We start from the raw sequence: 21176 nt of genomic DNA, 5'->3' as shown, positions 1-21176 counted from the left end.
ATGATCAGACATCCCTCCAGTTGCACCTCTCACCACATTAACATCCAAAAGTCTCTCTTTCGCACGCCTGTCAATTAACACGTAATCCAATAACGCTCTCTGGCCATCTCTCCTACTTACATAAGTATACTTATGTATATCTCGCTTTTTAAACCAGGTATTCCCAATCATCAGTCCTTTTTCAGCACATAAATCTACAAGCTCTTCACCATTTCCATTTACAACACTGAACACCCCATGTATACCAATTATTCCCTCAACTGCCACATTACTCACCTTTGCATTCAAATCACCCATCACTATAACCCGGTCTCGTGCATCAAAACCACTAACACACTCATTCAGCTGCTCCCAAAACAGTTGCCTCTCATGATCTTTCTTGTCATTCCCGGGTGCATATGCACCAATAATCACCCACCTCTCTCCATCAACTTTCAATTTTACCCATATTAATCGAGAATTTACTTTCTTACATTCTATCACATACTCCCACAACTCCTGTTTCAGCAGTATTGCTACTCCTTCCCTTGCTCTTGTCCTCTCACTAACCCCTGACTTTACTCCCCAGACATTCCCAAACCACTCTTCCCCTTTATATATATATTCTTTTTTTTTTTTTATACTTTGTCGCTGTCTCCCGCGTTTGCGAGGTAGCGCAAGGAAACAGACGAAAGAAATGGCCCAAACCCCCCCCCCCCCCTACACATGTACATACGTCCACACACGCAAATATACATACCTACACAGCTTTCCATGGTTTACTCCAGACGCTTCACATGCCTTGATTCACTCCACTGACAGCACGTCAATCCCTGTATACCACATCGCTCCAATTCACTCTATTCATTGCCCTCCTTTCACCCTCCTGCATGTTCAGGCCCCGATCACACAAAATCTTTTTCACTCCATCTTTCCACCTCCAATTTGGTCTCCCTCTTCTCCTCGTTCCCTCCACCTCCGACACATATATCCTCTTGGTCAATCTTTCCTCACTCATTCTCTCCATGTGCCCAAACCATTTCAAAACACCCTCTTCTGCTCTCTCAACCACGCTCTTTTTATTTCCACACATCTCTCTTACCCTTACGTTACTTACTCGATCAAACCACCTCACACCACACATTGTCCTCAAACATCTCATTTCCAGCACATCCATCCTCCTGCGCACGTCTCTATCCATAGCCCACGCCTCGCAACCATACAACATTGTTGGAACCACTATTCCTTCAAACATACCCATTTTTGCTTTACGAGATAATGTTCTCGACTTCCACACATTTTTCAAGGCTCCCAAAATTTTCGCCCCCTCCCCCACCCTATGATCCACTTCCGCTTCCATGGTTCCATCCGCTGCCAGATCCACTCCCAGATATCTAAAACACTTCACTTCCTCCAGTTTTTCTCCATTCAAACTCACCTCCCAATTGACTTGACCCTCACCCCTACTGTACCTAATAACCTTGCTCTTATTCACATTTACTCTTAACTTTCTTCTTCCACACACTTTACCAAACTCAGTCACCAGCTTCTGCAGTTTCTCACATGAATCAGCCACCAGCGCTGTATCATCAGCGAACAACAACTGACTCACTTCCCAAGCTCTCTCATCCCCAACAGACTTCATACTTGCCCCTCTTTCCAGGACTCTTGCATTTACCTCCCTAACAACCCCATCCATAAACAAATTAAACAACCATGGAGACATCACACACCCCTGCCGCAAACCTACATTCACTGAGAACCAATCACTTTCCTCTCTTCCTACACGTACACATGCCTTACATCCTCGATAAAAACTTTTCACTGCTTCTAACAACTTGCCTCCCACACCATATATTCTTAATACCTTCCACAGAGCATCTCTATCAACTCTATCATATGCCTTCTCCAGATCCATAAATGCTACATACAAATCCATTTGCTTTTCTAAGTATTTCTCACATACATTCTTCAAAGCAAACACCTGATCCACACATCCTCTACCACTTCTGAAACCGCACTGCTCTTCCCCAATCTGATGCTCTGTACATGCCTTCACCTTCTCAATCAATACCCTCCCATATAATTTACCAGGAATACTCAACAAACTTATACCTCTGTAATTTGAGCACTCACTCTTATCCCCTTTGCCTTTGTACAATGGCACTATGCACGCATTCCGCCAATCCTCAGGCACCTCACCATGAGTCATACATACATAAAAAAAAAAAAAATATATATATATATATATATATATATATATATATATATATATATATATATACAATGTATGTATATATATATATATATATATATATATATAATATATATATATATATATATATATATATATATATATATATATATATATATATATATATATATATATATATATTTATATATTATATATTTTTTTTTCATTATACTTTGTCGCTCTCTCCCGCGTTTGCGAGGTAGCGCAAGGAAACAGACGAAAGAAATGGCCCAACCCCCCCCATACACATGTATATACATACGTCCACACACGCAAATATACATACCTACACAGCTTTCCATGCCTTGATTCAATCCACTGACAGCACGTCAACCCCGGTATACCACATCGGTCCAATTCATTCTATTCCTTGCCCTCCTTTCACCCTCCTGCATGTTCAGGCCCCGATCACACAAAATCTTTTTCACTCCATGTATCCACCTCCAATTTGGTCTCCCTCTTCTCCTTGTTCCCTCCACCTCCGACACATATATCCTCTTGGTCAATCTTTCCTCACTCATCCTCACCATGTGCCCAAACCACTTCAAAATACCCTCTTCTGCTCTCTCAACCACGCTCTTTTTATTTCCACACATCTCTCTTACCCTTACGTTACTCACTCGATCAAACCACCTCACACCACACATTGTCCTCAAACATCTCATTTCCAGCAAATCCATCCTCCTGCGCACAACTCTATCCATAGCCCACGCCTCGCAACCATACAACATTGTTGGAAGCACTATTCCTTCAAACATAACCATTTTTGCTTTCCGAGATAATGTTCTCGACTTCCACACATTCTTCAAGGCCCCCAGAATTTTCGCCCCCTCCCCCACCCTATGATCCACTTCCGCTTCCATGGTTCCATCCGCTGCCAGATCCACTCCCAGATATCTAAAACACTTCACTTCCTCCAGTTTTTCTACATTCAAACTCATCTCCCAATTGACTTGACCCTCAACCCTACTGTACCTAATAACCTTGCTCTTATTCACATTTACTCTTAACTTTCTTCTTCCACACACTTTACCAAACTCAGTCACCAGCTTCTGCAGTTTCTCACATGAATCAGCCACCAGGGCTGTATCATCAGCGAACAACAACTGACTCACTTCCCAAGCTCTCTCATCCCCAACAGACTTCATACTTGCCCCTCTTTCCAAAACTCTTGCATTTACCTCCCTAACAACCCCATCCATAAAGAAATTAAACAACCATGGAGACATCACACACCCCTGCCGCAAACCTACATTCACTGAGAACCAATCACTTTCCTCTCTTCCTACACGTACACATGCCTTACATCCTCGATAAAAACTTTTCACTGCTTCTAACAACTTGCCTCCCACACCATATATTCTTAATACCTTCCACAGAGCATCTCTATCAACTCTATCATATGCCTTCTCCGGATCCATAAATGCTACATACAAATCCATTTGCTTTTCTAAGTATTTCTCACATACATTCTTCAAAGCAAACACCTGATCCACACATCCTCTACCACTTCTGAAACCGCACTGCTCTTCCCCAATCTGATGCTCTGTACATGCCTTCACCTTCTCAATCAATACCCTCCCATATAATTTACCAGGAATACTCAACAAACTTATACCTCTGTAATTTGAGCACTCACTCTTATCCCCTTTGCCTTTGTAAAATGGCACTATGCACGCATTCCGCCAATCCTCAGGCACCTTACCATGAGTCATACATACATAAAAAAAAATATATATATATATATATATATATATATATATATATATATATATATATATATATATATATATATATATATATTTATATATTATATATTTTTTTTTTATTATACTTTGTCGCTCTCTCCCGCGTTTGCGAGGTAGCGCAAGGAAACAGACGAAAGAAATGGCCCAACCCCCCCATACACATGTATATACATACGTCCACACACGCAAATATACATACCTACACAGCTTTCCATGCCTTGATTCAATCCACTGACAGCACGTCAACCCCGGTATACCACATCGGTCCAATTCATTCTATTCCTTGCCCTCCTTTCACCCTCCTGCATGTTCAGGCCCCGATCACACAAAATCTTTTTCACTCCATCTATCCACCTCCAATTTGGTCTCCCTCTTCTCCTCGTTCCCTCCACCTCCGACACATATATCCTCTTGGTCAATCTTTCCTCAATCATCCTCACCATGTGCCCAAACCACTTCAAAACACCCTCTTCTGCTCTCTCAACCACTCTCTTTTTATTTCCACACATCTCTCTTACCCTTACGTTACTCACTCGATCAAACCACCTCACACCACACATTGTCCTCAAACATCTCATTTCCAGCACATCCATCCTCCTGCGCACAACTCTATCCATAGCCCACGCCTCGCAACCATACAACATTGTTGGAAACACAATTCCTTCAAACATAACCATTTTTGCTTTCCGAGATAATGTTCTCGACTTCCACACATTCTTCAAGGCCCCCAGAATTTTCGCCCCCTCCCCCACCCTATGATCCACTTCCGCTTCCATGGTTCCATCCGCTGCCAGATCCACTCCCAGATATCTAAAACACTTCACTTCCTCCAGTTTTTCTACATTCAAACTCACCTCCCAATTGACTTGACCCTCAACCCTACTGTACCTAATAACCTTGCTCTTATTCACATTTACTCTTAACTTTCTTCTTCCACACACTTTACCAAACTCAGTCACCAGCTTCTGCAGTTTCTCACATGAATCAGCCACCAGCGCTGTATCATCAGCGAACAACAACTGACTCACTTCCCAAGCTCTCTCATCCCCAACAGACTTCATACTTGCCCCTCTTTCCAAAACTCTTGCATTTACCTCCCTAACAACCCCATCCATAAAGAAATTAAACAACCATGGAGACATCACACACCCCTGCCGCAAACCTACATTCACTGAGAACCAATCACTTTCCTCTCTTCCTACACGTACACATGCCTTACATCCTCGATAAAAACTTTTCACTGCTTCTAACAACTTGCCTCCCACACCATATATTCTTAATACCTTCCACAGAGCATCTCTATCAACTCTATCATATGCCTTCTCCGGATCCATAAATGCTACATACAAATCCATTTGCTTTTCTAAGTATTTCTCACATACATTCTTCAAAGCAAACACCTGATCCACACATCCTCTACCACTTCTGAAACCACACTGCTCTTACCCAATCTGATGCTCTGTACATACCTTCACCCTCTCAATCAATACTCTCCCATATAATTTACCAGGAATACTCAACAAACTTATACCTCTGTAATTTGAGCACTCACTCTTATCCCCTTTGCCTTTGTACAATGGCACTATGCACGCATTCCGCCAATCCTCAGGCACCTCACCATGAGTCATACATACATTAAATAACCTTACCAACCAGTCAATAATACAGTCACCCCCTTTATTAATAAATTCCACTGCAATACCATCCAAACCTGCTGCCTTGCCGGCTTTCATCCTCCGCAAGGCTTTCACTACCTCTTCTCTGTTTACCAAATCATTTTCCCTAACCCTCTCACTTTGCACACCACCTCGACCAAAACACCCTATATCTGCCACTCTATCATCAAACACATTGAACAAACCTTCAAAATACTCACTCCATCTCCTTCTCACATCACCACTACTTGTTATCACCTCCCCATTTGCGCCCTTCACTGAAGTTCCCATTTGCTCCCTTGTCTTACGCACTTTATTTACCTCCTTCCAGAACATCTTTTTATTCTCCCTAAAATTTAATGATACTCTCTCACCCCAACTCTCATTTGCCCTTTTTTTCACCTCTTGCACCTTTCTCTTGACCTCCTGTCTCTTTCTTTTATACATCTCCCACTCAATTGCATTTTTTCCCTGCAAAAATCGTCCAAATGCCTCTCTCTTCTCTTTCACTTCCCAAGCTCTCCCATCCAAAACAGACTGCATGCTTTCCCCTCTTTCCAAAATTCTTGCATTCACCTCCCTAACAGCCCCATCCATAAACAAATTAAACAACCATGGAGACATCACACACCCCTGCCGCAAAAATCCATTCACAGAGAACCAATCACTTTTCTCTCTTCCTACACGTACACTTGACTTACATCCTCCATAAAAACTTTTCACTCCATCTAGCAACTTGCCTCCCACACCATATATTCCTAGTACTTTCCACAGAGCATCTCTATCAACTCTATCATAAGCCTTCTCCAGATCCATAAATGCTATATACAAATCCATTTGCTTTTCTAAGTATTTCTCACATACATTCTTCAAAGCAAACACCTGATCCACACATCCTCTACCACTTCTGAAACAACACTGCTCTTCCCCAATCTGATGCTCTGTACATGCCTTCACCCTCTCAATCAATACTCTCCCACATAATTACCAGGAATACTCAACAAACTTATACCTCTGTAATTTTAGCACTCACTCTTATCCCCTTTGCCTTTGTACAATGGCACTATGCACGCATTCCGCCAATCCTCATGCACCTCAGCATGAGTCATACATACATTGAATAACCTTACCAAGCAGTCAGTAATACAGTCACCCCCTTTTTTCATAGATTCCACTGAAATACCATCCAAACCTGCTGCCTAAGCAAGAGAAGAAAGATCATGAGAGGCAAGTGTTTTGGGAGCAGCTGAATGAGTGTGTTAGTGGTTTTGATGCACGAGACGGGGTTATAGTGATGGGTGATTTGAATGCAAAGGTGAATAATGTGGCAGTTGAGGGAATAATTGGTATACATGGGGTGTTCAGTGTTGTAAATGGAAATGGTGAAGAGCTTGTAGATTTATGTGCTGAAAAAGGACTGGTGATTGGGAATACCTGGTTTAAAAAGCGAGATATACATAAGTATACGTATGTAAGTAGGAGAGATAGCCAGAGAGCGTTATTGGATTACGTGTTAATTGACAGGAGCGCGAAAGAGAGACTTTTGGATGTTGATGTGCTGAGACGTGCAACTGGAGGGATGTCTGATCATTATCTCGTGGAGGCTAAGGTGAAGATTTGTATGGGTTTTCAGAAAAGAAGAGTGAATGTTGTGGTGAAGAGGGTGGTGAGAGTAAATGAGCTTGGGAAGGGGACTTGTGTGAGGAAATACCAGGAGAGACTAAGTACAGAATGGAAAATGGTGAGAACAATGTAAGTAAGGGGAGTGGGGGAGGAATGGGATGTATTTAGGGAATCAGTGATGGATTGCGCAAAAGATGCTTGTGGCATGAGAAGAGTAGGAGGTGGGTTGATTAGAAAGGTTAGTGAGTGGTGGGATGAAGAAGTAAGATTATTAGTGAAAGAGAAGAGAGAGGCATTTGGGCGATTTTTGCAGGGAAAAAATGCAATTGAGTCGGAGATGTATAAAAAAAAAAGAGACAGGAGGTCAAGAGAAAGGCGCAAGAGGTGAAAAAGAGGGCAAATAAGAGTTGGGGTGAGAGAGTATCATTAAATTTTAGGGAGAATAAAAAGATGTTCTGGAAGGAGGTAAATAAAGTGCGTAAGACAAGGGAGCAAATGGGAACTTCAGTGAATAGTGAAAATGGGGAGGTGATAACAAGTAGTGGTGATGTGAGAAGGAGATGGAGTGAGTCTTTTCAAGGTTTGTTGAATGTGTTTGATGACAGAGTGGCAGATATAGGGTGTTTTGGTCGAGGTGGTGTGCAATGTGAGAGGGTTAGGGAAAATGATTTGGTAAACAGATAAGATGTAGTGAAAGCTTTGCGGAAGATATATATATATATATATATATATATATATATATATATATATATATATATATATATATATATATATATATATATATATATATATATATATATATGTACATATATATATATATATATATATATATATATATATATATATATATATATATATATATATATATATATATATATATATATATATATATATGTACATATATATATATATATATATATATATATATATATATATATATATATATATATATATATATATATATATATATATATATATATATATATATATTTTTTTTTTTTTTGCTTTGTCGCTGTCTCCCGCGTTTGCGAGGTAGCGCAAGGAAACAGACGAAAGAAATGGCCCAACCCACCCCCATACACATGTATATACATACGTCCAAACACGCAAATATACATACCTATACTTCATTCCATGGTTTACCCCAGACGCTTCACATACCTTGATTCAATCCACTGACAGCACGTCAACCCGGGTATACCACTTCGATCCAATTCACTCTATTCCTTGCCCTCCTTTCACCCTCCTGCATGTTCAGGCCCCGATCACACAAAATCTTTTTCACTCCATCTTTCCACCTCCAATTTGGTCTCCCTCTTCTCCTCGTTCCCTCCGCCTCCGACACATATATTCTCTTGGTCAATCTTTCCTCACTCATTCTCTCCATGTGCCCGAACCATTTCAAAACACCCTCTTCTGCTCTCTCAACCACCCTCTTTTTATTTCCACACATCTCTCTTACCCTTACGTTACTTACTCCATCAAACCACCTCACACCACACATTGTCCTTAAACATCTCATTTCCAGAACATCCATCCTACTGCGCACAACTCTATCCATAGCCCACGCCTCGTAAACATACAACATTGTTGGAACCACTATTCCTTCAAACATATATATATATATATATATATATATATATATATATATATATATATATATATATATATATATATATATATACATGGTATACATGGGGTGTTCAGTGTTGTAAATGAAAATGGTGAAGAGCTTGTAGATTTATGTGCTGAAAAAGGACTGATGATTGGGATTACCTGGTTTAAAAAGCGAGATATACATAAGCATACTTATGTAAGTAGGAGAGATGGCCAGAGAGCGTTATTGGATTAGGTGTTAATTGACAGGCGTGCGAAAGAGAGACTTTTGGATGTTAATGTGCTGAGAGGTGCAACTGGAGGGATGTCTGATCATTATCTTGTGGAGGCTAAGGTGAAGATATGTATGGGTTTTCAGAAAAGAAGAGTGAATGTTGGGGTGAAGAGGGTGGTGAGAGTAAGTGAGCTTGGGAAGGAGACCTGTGTGAGGAAGTACCAGGAGAGACTGAGTACAGAATGGAAAAAGGTGAGAACAATGGAAGTAAGGGGAGTGGGGGAGGAATGGGATGTATTTAGGGAATCAGTGATGGATTGCGCAAAAGATGCTTGTGGCATGAGAAGAGTGAGAGGTGGGTTGATTAGAATGGGTAGTGAGTGGTGGGATGAAGAAGTAAGAGTATTAGTGAAAGAGAAGAGAGAGGCATTTGGACGATTTTTGCAGGGAAAAAATGCAATTGAGTGGGAGATGTATAAAAGAAAGAGACAGGAAGTCAAGAGAAAGGTGCAAGAGGTGAAAAAAAGGGCAAATGAGAGTTGTGGTGAGAGAGTATCATTAAATTTTAGGGAGAATAAAAAGATGTTCTGGAAGGAGGTAAATAAAGTGCGTAAGACAAGGGAGCAAATGGGAACTTCAGTGAAGGGCGCAAATGGGGAGGTGATAACAAGTAGTGGTGATGTGAGAAGGAGATGGAGTGAGTATTTTAAAGGTTTGTTGAATGTGTTTGATGATAGAGTGGCAGATATAGGGTGTTTTGGTCGAGGTGGTGTGCAAAGTGAGAGGGTTAGGGAAAATGATTTGGTAAACAGAGAAGAGGTAGTGAAAGCTTTGCGGAAGATGAAAGCCGGCAAGGCAGCAGGTTTGGATGGTACTGCAGTGGAATTCATTAAAAAAGGGTGTGACTCTATTGTTGACTGTTTGGTAAGGTTATTTAATGTATGTATGACTCATGGTGAGGTGCCTGAGGATTGGCGGAATGCGTGCATAGTGCCATTGTACAAAGGCAAAGGGGATAAGAGTGAGTGCTCAAATTACAGAGGTATAAGTTTGTTGAGTATTCCTGGTAAATTATATGGGAGGGTATTGATTGAGAGGGGGAAGGCATGTACAGAGCATCAGATTGGGGAAGAGCACTATAGTTTCAGAAGTGGTAGAGGATGTGTGGATCAGGTGTTTGCTTTGAAGAATGTATGTGAGAAATACTTAGAAAAGCAAATGGATTTGTATGTAGCGTTTATGAATCTGGAGAAGGCATATGATAGAGTTGATAGAGATGCTCTGTGGAAGGTATTAAGAATATATGGTGTCGGAGGCAAGTTGTTAGAAGCAGTGAAAAGTTTTTATCGAGGATGGAAGGCATGTGTACGTGTAGGAAGAGAGGAAAGTGATTGGTTCTCAGTGAATGTAGGTTTGCGGCAGGGGTGTGTGATGTCTCCATGGTTGTTTAATTTGTTTATGGATGGGGTTGTTAGGGAGGTAAATGCAAGAGTTTTGGAAAGAGGGGCAAGTATGAAGTCTGTTGGTGATGAGAGAGCTTGGGAAGTGAGTCAGTTGTTGTTCGCTGATGATACAGCGCTGGTGGCTGATTCATGTGAGAAACTGCAGAAGCTGGTGACTGAGTTTGGTAAAGTGTGTGGAAGAAGAAAGTTAAGAGCAAATGTGAATAAGAGCAAGGTTATTAGGTACAGTAGGGTTGAGGGTCAAGTCAATTGGGAGGTGAGTTTGAATGGAGAAAAACTGTAGGAAGTGAAGTGTTTTAGATATCTGGGAGTGGATCTGGCAGCGGATTGAACCATGGAAGCGGAAGTGGATCATAGGCTGGGGGAGGGGGCGAAAATTCTGGGGGCCTTGAAGAATGTGTGGAAGTGGAGAACATTATCTCGGAAAGCAAAAATAGGTATGGTTGAAGGAATAGTGGTTCCAACAATGTTGTATGGTTTGCGAGGCGTGGGCTATGGATAGAGTTGTGCGCAGGAGGATGGATGTGCTGGAAATGAGATGTTTGAGGACAATGTGTGGTGTGAGGTGGTTTGATCGAGTGAGTAACGTAAGGGTAAGAGAGATGTGTGGAAATAAAAAGAGCGTGGTTGAGAGAGAGAAGAGTGTGTTTTGAAGTGGTTTGGGCACATGGAGAGGATGAATGAGGAAAGATTGACCAAGAGGATATATGTGTAGGAGGTGGATGGAACGAGGAGAAGAGGGAGACCAAATTCGAGGTGGAAAGATGGAGTGAAAAAGATTTTGTGTGATCGGGGCCTGAACATGCAGGAGGGTGAAAGGAGGGCAAGGAATAGAGTGAATTGGAGCGATGTGGTATACCGGGGTTGACGTGCTGTCAGTGGATTGAATCAGGGCATGTGAAGCGTCTGGGGTAAACCATGGAAAGCTGTGTAGGTATGTATATTTGCGTGTGTGGACGTATGTATATACATGTCTATGGGGGGGGGGGGGGGCCATTTCTTTCGTCTGTTTCCTTGCGCTACCTCGCAAACGCGGGAGACAGCGACAAAGTATAATAAATAAATAAATAAAAATATATATATATATATATTTTTTTTTTTTTTTTTTCAAACTATTCGCCATTTCCCGCGTTAGCGAGGTAGCGTTAAGAACAGAGGACTGGGCCTTTGAGGGAACATCCTCACCTGGCCCCCTTCTCTGTTCCTTCTTTTGGAAAAAAAAAAAAAGAGAGGGGAGGATATCCAGCCACCCGCTCCCTCCCCTTTTAGTCGCCTTCTACGACACGCAGGGAATACGTGGGAAGTATTCTTTCTCCCCTAACCCCAGGGATAATATATATATATATATATATATATATATATATATATATATATATATATATATATATATATATATATATATATATATATATATATATATATATATATATATATATATGTATATATATATATATATATATATATATATATATATATATATATATATATATATATATATATATTTTTTTTTTTTTTTTTCAAACTATTCGCCATTTCCCGCGTTAGCGAGCTAGCGTTAAGAACAGAGGACTGGGCCTTTTTTGGAATATCCTCAACTGGCCCCCTCTGTTCCTTCTTTTGGAAAATTAAAAAAAAAAACGAGAGGGGAGGATTTCCAGCCCCCCGCTCCCTCCCCTTTTAGTCGCCTTCTACGACACGTAGGGAATACGTGGGAAGTATTCTTAATCCCCTATCCCCAGGGATAACATATATATATATATATATATATATATATATATATATATATATATACATATATATATATATATATATATATATATATATATATATATATATATATATATATATATATATATATATATATATATATATATATATATGTATATATATATATATATATATATATATATATATATATATATATATATATATATATATATATATATATATATATATATATATATATATATATATATATATATATATATATATATATATGAGGGAGAAATACTTAGAAAAGCAAATAGATTTGTATGTAGCATTTATGGATCTGGAGAAGGCATATGATATAGTTGATAGAGATTCCCTGTGGAAGGTATTAAGAATATATGGTGTGTGAGGCAAGTTGCTAGAAGCAGTGAAAAGTTTTTATCGAGGATGTAAGGCATGTGTACGTGTAGGAAGAGAGGAAAGTGATTGATTCTCAGTGAATGTAGGTTTGCGGCAGGGGTGTGTGATGTCTCCATGGTTGTTTATTTTGTTTATGGATGGGGTTGTTAGGGAGGTGAATGCAAGAGTTTTGAAAAGAGGGGCAAGTATGAAGTCTGCTGGGGATGAGAGAGCTTGGGAAGTGGGTCAGTTGTTGTTCGCTGATGATACAGCGCTGGTGGCTGATTCATGTGAGAAACTGCAGAAGCTGGTGACTGAGTTTGGTAAAGTATGTGAAAGAAGAAAGTTAAGAGTAAATGTCAATAAGAGCAAGGTTATTAGGTACAGTAGGGTTGAGGGTCAAGTCAATTGGGAGGTGAGTTTGAATGGAGAAAAACTGGAGGAAGTGAAGTGTTTTAGATATCTGGGAGTGGATCTGGCAGCGGATAGAACCATTGAAGCGGAAGTGGATCATAGGGTGGGGGAGGGGGCGAAAATTCTGGGAGCCTTGAAGAATGTGTGGAAGTCGAGAACATTATCTCGGAAAGCAAAAATGGGTATGTTTGAAGGAATAGTGGTTCCAACAATGTTGTATGGTTGCGACGCGTGGGCTATGGATAGAGTGGTGCGCAGGAGGATGGATGTGCCGGAAATGATATGTTTGAGGACAATGTGTGGTGTGAGGTGGTTTGATCGAGTAAGTAACGTAAGGGTAAGAGAGATGTGTGGAAATAAAAAGAGCGTGGTTGAGAGAGCAGAAGAGGGTGTTCTGAAATGGTTTGGGCACATGGAGAGAATGAGTGAGGAAAGATTGACCAAGAGGATATATGTGTCGGAGGTGGAAGGAACGAGTAGAAGAGGGAGACTAAACTGCAGGTGGAAAGATGGAGTGAAGAAGATTTTGTGTAATTGGGGACTGAACATGTAGGAGGGTGAAAGGAGGGCAAGGAATAGAGTGAATTGTAGCGATGTGGTATACCGGGGTTGACGTGCTGTCAGTGGATTGAATCAGGGCATGTGAAGCGTCTGGGGTAAACCATGGAAAGCTGTGTAGGTATGTATATTTGCGTGTGTGGACGTATGTATATACATGTGTATGGGGGTGGGTTGGGCCATTTTTTTCGTTTGTTTCCTTGCGCTACCTCGCAAACGCGGGAGACAGCGACAAAGCAAAAAAAAAAAAAAAAAATATATATATATATATATATATATATATATATATATATATATATATATATATATATATATATATATATATATATATGCGACTAGAGGGGCCAGAAATCCTCCCCTCTTTGTATTTTTTTTAGCTTTCTAAAATTGGAAACAGAAGAAGGAGTCACGCGGGGAGTGCTCATCCTCCTCGAAGGCTCAGACTGGGGTGTCTAAATGTGTGTGGATGTAACCAAGATGTGAAAAAAGGAGAGATAGGTAGTATGTTTAACGAAAGGAACCTGGATGTTTTGGCTCTGCGTGAAACGAAGCTCAAGGGTAAAGGGGAAGAGTGGTTTGGGAATGTCTTGGGAGTAAAGTCAGGGGTTAGTGAGAGGACTAGAGAAAAGGAAGGAGTAGCAGTACTCCTGAAACAGGATTTGTGGGAGTATGTGATAGAATGTAAGAAAGTAAATTCTCGATTAATATGGGTAAAACTGAAAGTTGATGGAGAGAGATGGGTGATTATTGGTGCATATGCACCTGGGCATGAGAAGAAAGATCCTGAGAGGCAAGTGTTTTGGGAGCAGCTGAATGAGTGTGTTAGTGGTTTTGATGCACGAGACCGGGTTATAGTGATGGTTGATTTCAATGCAAAGGTGAGTAATGTTGCACTTGAGGGAATAATTGGTATACATGGGGTGTTCAGTGTTGTAAATGGAAATGGTGACGAGCTTGTAGATTTATGTGCTGAAAAAGGACTGATGATTGGGAATACCTAGTTTAAAAAGCGAAATATACATAAGTATACGTATGTAAGTAGGAGAGATGGCCAGAGAGCGTTATTGGATTACGTGTTAATTGACGTGCGCGCGAAAGAGAGACTTTTGGATGTTAATGTGCTGAGAGGTGCAACTGGAGGGTTGTCTGATCATTATCTTGTGGAGGCTAAGGTGAAGATTTGTATGGGTTTTCAGAAAAGAAGAGTGAATGTTGGGGTGAAGAGGGTGGTGAGAGTAAGTGAGCTTGGGAAGGAGACTTGTGTTAGGAAGTACTATGAGAGATTGAGTACAGAATGGAAAAAGGTGAGAACAATGGAAGTAAGGGGAGTGGTGGAGGAATGGGATATATTTAGGGAATCAGTGATGGATTGCGCAAAAGATGCTTGTGGCATGAGAAGAGTGGGAGGTGTGTTGATTAGAAAGGGTAGTGAGTGGTGGGATGAAGAAGTAAGATTATTAGTGAAAGAGAAGAGAGAAATTTGGACGATTTTTTCAGGGAAAAAATGCAATTGAGTGGGAGATGTATAAAAGAAAGAGACAGGAGGTCAAGAGAAAGGTGCAAGAGGTGAAAAAGAGGGCAAATGAGAGTTGGGGTGAGAGAGTATCATTAAATTTTAGGGATAATAAAGAGATGTTCTTGAATGAGGTAAATAAAGTGCGTAAGACAAGGGAGCAAATGAGAACTTCAGTTAAGGGCGCAAATGGGGAGGTGATAACAAGTAGTGGCGATGTGAGAAGGAGATGGAGTGAGTATTTTGAAGGTTTATTGAATGTGTTTGATGATAGAGTGGCAGATATAGGGTGTTTTGGTCGATGTGGTGTACAAAGTTAGAGGGTAAACAGAGAAGAGGTAGTAAAAGCTTTGCGGAAGATGAAAGCCGGCAAGGCAGCAGGTTTGGATGGTATTGCAGTGGAATTTATTAAAAAAGGGATTGACTGTATCATTGACTGGTTGGTAAAGTTATTTAATGTATGTATGACTCATGGTGAGGTGCCTGAGGATTGGCGGAATGCGTGCATAGTGCCATTTTACAAAGGCAAAGGGGATAAGAGTGAGTGCTCAAATTACAGAGGTATAGGTTTGTTGAGTATTCCTGGTAAATTATATGGGAGGGTATTGATTGAGAGGGTGAAGGCATGTACAGAGCATCAGATTGGGGAAAAGCAGTGTGGTTTCAGAAGTGGTAGAGGATGTGTGGATCAGGTGTTTGCTTTGAAGAATGTATGTGAGAAATACTTAGAAAAGCAAATGGATTTGTATGTAGCATTTATGGATCTGGAGAAGGCACATGATAGAGTTGATAGAGATGCTCTGTGGAAGGTATTAAGAATATATGGTGTAGGAGGCAAGTTGTTAGAAGCAGTGAAAAGTTTTTATCGAGGATGGAAGGCATGTGGACGTGTAGGAAGAGAGGAAAGTGATTGGTTCTCAGTGAATATAGGTTTGCGGCAGGGGTGTGTGATGTCTCCATGGTTGTTTAATTTGTTTATGGATGGGGTTGTTAGGGAGGTGAATGCAAGAGTTTTGGAAAGAGGGGCAAGTATGAAGTCTGTTGGGGATGAGAGAGCTTGGGAAGTGAGTCGGTTGTTGTTCTCTGATGATACAGCGCTGGTGGCTGATTCACGTGAGAAACTGCAGAAGCTGGTGACTGAGTTTGGTAAAGTGTGTGAAAGAAGAAAGTTAAAAGTAAATGTGAATAAGAGCAAGGTTATTAGGTACAGTAGGGTTGAGGGTCAAGTCAATTGGGAGGTAAGTTTGAATGGAGAAAAACTGAAGGAAGTAAAGTGTTTTAGATATCTGGGAGTGGATCTGGCAGTGGATGGAACCATAGAAGCGGAAGTGGATCATAGGGTGGGAGCCTTGAAGAATGTGTGGAAGTCGAGAACATTATCTCGTAAAGCAAAAATGGGTATGTTTGAAGGAATAGTGGTTCTAACAATGTTGTATGGTTGCGAGGCGTGGGCTATGGATAGAGTTGTGCGCAGGAGGATGGATGTGCTGGAAATGAGATGTTTGAGGACAATGTGTGGTGTGAGGTGGTTTGATCGAGTAAGTAACGTAAGGGTAAGAGAGATGTGTGGAAATAAAAAGAGCGTGGTTGAGAGAGCAGAAGAGGGTGTTTTGAAATGGTTTGGGCACATGGAGAGAATGAGTGAGGAAAGATTGACCAAGAGGATATATGTGTCGGAGGTGGAGGGAACGAGGAGAAGTGGGAGACCAAATTGGAGGTGGAAAGATGGAGTGAAAAAGATTTTTTGTGATTGGGGCCTGAACATGCAGGAGTGTGAAAGGAGGGTAAGGAATAGAGTGAATTGGATCGATGTGGTATACCGGGGTTGACGTGCTGTCAGTGGATTGAATCAGGGCATGTGATGCGTCTGGGGTAAACCATGGAAAGCTGTGTAGGTATGTATATTTGCGTGTGTGGACGTATGTATATACATGTGTATGGGGGTGGGTTGGTCCATTTCTTTCCTCTGTTTCCTTGCGCTACCTCGCAAACGCGAGAGACAGCGGCAAAAAGAAAAAGAAAAAATAAAAAAAAAAGAATATATATATATATATATATATATATATATATATATATATATATATATATATATATATATATATATATATATATATATCCACGCATAGTGCCATTGTACAAAGGGAAAGGGGATGAAGGTGAATGTTCAAATTACAGAGGCACGAGTTTGGTAAGTATTGCTAGGAGATTATATGGTACGGTATTGATTGTGAGGGTAAAGGCATGACAGACCATCACACTTGGGATGAGCAGTGTGGTTTCAGAAGTGGTAGAGAATATGTGGATCACTTTCTGTTTCGAAGAATGTGAGAAATACTTAGAAAAAGAAATGGATTTGTATGAAGCATTTATGGATCTGGAGAAGGCATATGATTGGGTGGATAGAGGTGCTTTGGGGAAGGTATTAAGAGTATATTGTGTGAGAGGTAAGGTACCAGAAGCAGTGAAAAGTTTTTATCGAGGATGTAAGGCATGTGTACGAGTAGGAAGAGATGAAAGTGATTGGTTCCCATTGAATGTCGGTTTGCACCAGGATTGTGTGATGTCTCCACGGTTGTTTGATTTGTTTATGGATGGGTTGTTCGGAAGGTGAATGCAAGAGTTTTGGAGAGAGGGGCAATTCTGCAGTCTGTTGTGGATGAGAGGGCATAGGATGTGAGTCAGTTGTTGGTCGCTAATGATACACCGCTGGTGGTTGATTCGGGTGAGAAACTACAGAATCTAGTGATTGACTTTGGTAAAGTGTGTGAAAGAAGAAAGCTGAGAGTAAATGTGAGTAAGAGCAAGGTTATTAGGTACAGTAGGGTTGAGGGTCAAGTCAACTGGGAGGTAAGTTTGAATGAAGAAAAACTAGAGGAAGTGAAGTGTTTTAGATATTTGGGAGTGGATTTAGCAGCGGATGGATCCATGGCAGCGTAAGTGAGTCGCAGGGTGGGGGAGGGGACGAAGGTTCTGGGACCGTTGATAAATGTGTGGAATGCGAAAACGTTATCTCGGAGAGCAAAAATGGGTATGTTTGAAGGGATAGTGGTTCCAACAATGTGATATGGTTGTCAGGCATGGGCTACAGATAGGTTTGTGCGGAGGAGTGTGGATGTGTTGGAAATGAGATGTTTGAGGACAATATGTGGTACAAGGTCGTTTGATCCAGTAAGAACTGAAAGTGTAAGAGAGATGGGTGGTAATAAAAAGAAAGTGGTTGAGAGAGTAAAGGAGGGTATATTGAAATGGTTTGGTCACATGGAGAGAATGAGTAAGGAATGATTGACCAAGAGGATATATGTGTCATAGGTGGAGTGAACGAGAAGAGGGAGACAAAATTGGAGGTGGAAAGATGGAGCGAAAAAGATTTTGAGTGATCGGCTCCTGAACATACAGGAGGGTGAAAGGCATGCAAGGAATAGAGAGAATTAGAACGATGTGGTATACCGGGGTCGATGTGCTGTCAATGGATTGAAATAGGTCATGTGTAGCGTTTGGGGCAAACCATGGAAAGGTCTGTGGGGCCTGGATGTGGATGTACTACCTCGCTAAATAGAGAGACGGTGATTTAAGTATGATATGATAAATAGATGAGTAATATATATATATATATATATATATATATATATATATATATATATATATATATATATATATATATATATATATATATATATATATATATATATATATATATATATATATATATAAAGTGTGTGAAAGAAGAAAGTTAAGAGTAAATGTGAATAAGAGCAAGGTTATTAGGTACAGTAGGGTTGAGGGTCAAGTCAATTGGGAGGTAAGTTTGAATGGAGAAAAACTGGAGGAAGTAAAGTGTTTTAGATATCTGGGAGTGGATCTGGCAGCGGATGGAACCATGGAAGCGGAAGTGGTTCATAGGGTGGGGGAGGGGGCGAAAATCCTGGGAGCCTTGAAGAATGTGTGGAAGTCGAGAACATTATCTCGGAAAGCAAAAATGGGTATGTTTGAAGGAATAGTGGTTCCAACAATGCTGTATGGTTGCGAGGCGTGGGCTATGGATAGAGTTGTGCGCAGGAGGATGGATGTGCTGGAAATGAGATGTTTGAGGACAATGTGTGGTGTGAGTTGGTTTGATCGAGTAAGTAACGTAAGGGTAAGAGAGATGTGTGGAAATAAAAAGAGCATGGTTGAGAGAGCAGAAGAGGGTGTTTTGAAATGGTTTGGGCACATGGAGAGAATGAGTGAGGAAAGATTGACCAAGAGGATATATGTGTCGGAGGTAGAGGGAACGAGAAGTGGGAGACCAAATTTGAGGTGGAAAGATGGAGTGAAAAAGATTTTGTGTGATCGGGGCCTGAACATGCAGAAGGGTGAAAGGAGGGCAAGGAATAGAGTGAATTGGATCGATGTGGTATACCGGGGTTGACGTGCTGTCAGTGGATTGAATCAGGGCATGTGAAGCGTCTGGGGTAAACCATGGAAAGCTGTGTAGATATGTATATTTGCGTGTGTGGACGTATGTATATACATGTGTATGGGGATGGGTTGGGCCATTTCTTTCGTCTGTTTCCTTGCGCTACCTCGCAAACGCGGGAGACAGCGACAAAGCAAAAAAATATATATATATATATATATATATATATATATATATATATATATATATATATATATATATATATATATATATATATATATATATATATATATATATATATATATATATATATATATATATATATATATATTTTCCAGCCCCCACTCCCTTCCCTTTTAGTCGCCTTCTACGACACGCAGGGAATACGTGGGAAGTATTCTTTCTCCCCTATCCCCAGGGATATATATATATATATATATATATATATATATATATATATATATATATATATATATATATATATATATATATATATATATATATATATGTATATATATATGTATATATATACATTCATATACATAGATAGATAGATAGGGAGAGAGAGAAAGAGAGAGAGAGAGAGAGAGAGAGAGAGAGAGAGAGAGAGAGAGAGAGAGAGAGAGAGAGAGAGAGAGAGAGAGAGAGAGAGAGAGAGAGAGAGAGACTTAACGTGATTAGGACCCCAGATGCTCGTGCCGTCTCAATTAACATAGTAAAAAAACAATATCTACAGCAAATCATTTGTTATCTTAGGGAAAATCATTTCCATATGTGTGTGTGTGTGTGTGTGTGTGTGTGTGTGTGTGTGTGTGTGTGTTGTATGTGCAAACAGTCCCTAGCTATAACAATACCTACAATGCTTCATTCTCATTAAGGTATATTTTTCCAAGGTATTGTCAAGTGGAACATGAAGGAATGATATTGCAATTCAGTTCACTGAACTTACAAGATTGTGAGTTAAAGAGTTTATACCCTGAGACCAAAATAGGTGAGATTATAAAGTTATAAGAAATAGTAGAGGACAGCAGTGGGGCTAAGATTTAATGCATTGAGATTTCAAGTGTCACTCACATCCTGCTGAAGACGTCCTTGAAGGGCGAACCAGTGTTGCAGGCGATGCCGTAACTCTGAGGAAGGAAGGTCTGGCGGGCGAGGTAGAAATTCTTTCGTCCTCGCTGGGTGGCCTTCAGCAGAGAGTTGAGCTGACCGAGAATGAACACATATTTCTGTTGCAGGATCTGTCAAGATGGAATGGGTTGTAAATGAATTTGATATACTCTGTAAACGCAGAGATGGCTTTGACTGAGCACATCGGCCTTGCAACGTTAGTTATTATTAAAGAAAAACCAAATCAAAGTAAAGAGGATGCGACTCAGCCATAGAGAGACCAGATATGAATAATATGTAGCGGGAGACATCGTGGACGACATTGTCCCTCATCTGTCGCCAAAGTTACACCTTAGGAGAATTGATAAAGAAGTAAACTGCCTGTTGAAAAATAACGAAATTGCATTCAGTTATACAGTTAAGGCAATGTTTGGTAAGCGATTCACGACATGTATTTAACCAAAGTTGGTTTGTGCTCCTCAGTTTTGGTCTTCGCTTCTGACGAAGATAAGACTGATTGTCC

At 40.5% G+C, this 21176-nt stretch overlaps 1 protein-coding gene across 1 annotated transcript in view; it reads right to left on the bottom strand.

Annotated features, from left to right (window-relative positions):
• Positions 1 to 20824, bottom strand: part of LOC139753339 (uncharacterized) — a 71741-nt gene extending 50917 nt beyond the window's left edge. The window contains exon 1 of the mRNA XM_071669695.1: positions 20618 to 20824. The gene's annotated coding sequence lies outside the window, so the exon portion shown is untranslated. The remainder of the gene's footprint in view (positions 1 to 20617) is intronic.
• Between the last annotated feature and the right edge of the window lie 352 nt (positions 20825 to 21176).

This window comes from Panulirus ornatus, chromosome 14 (assembly GCF_036320965.1).
Source record: "Panulirus ornatus isolate Po-2019 chromosome 14, ASM3632096v1, whole genome shotgun sequence".
NCBI lineage: Eukaryota > Metazoa > Arthropoda > Malacostraca > Decapoda > Palinuridae > Panulirus > Panulirus ornatus.
Note: the sequence above shows the minus strand (reverse complement) of the source record. Positions and strands in the feature narration are given on the sequence as shown.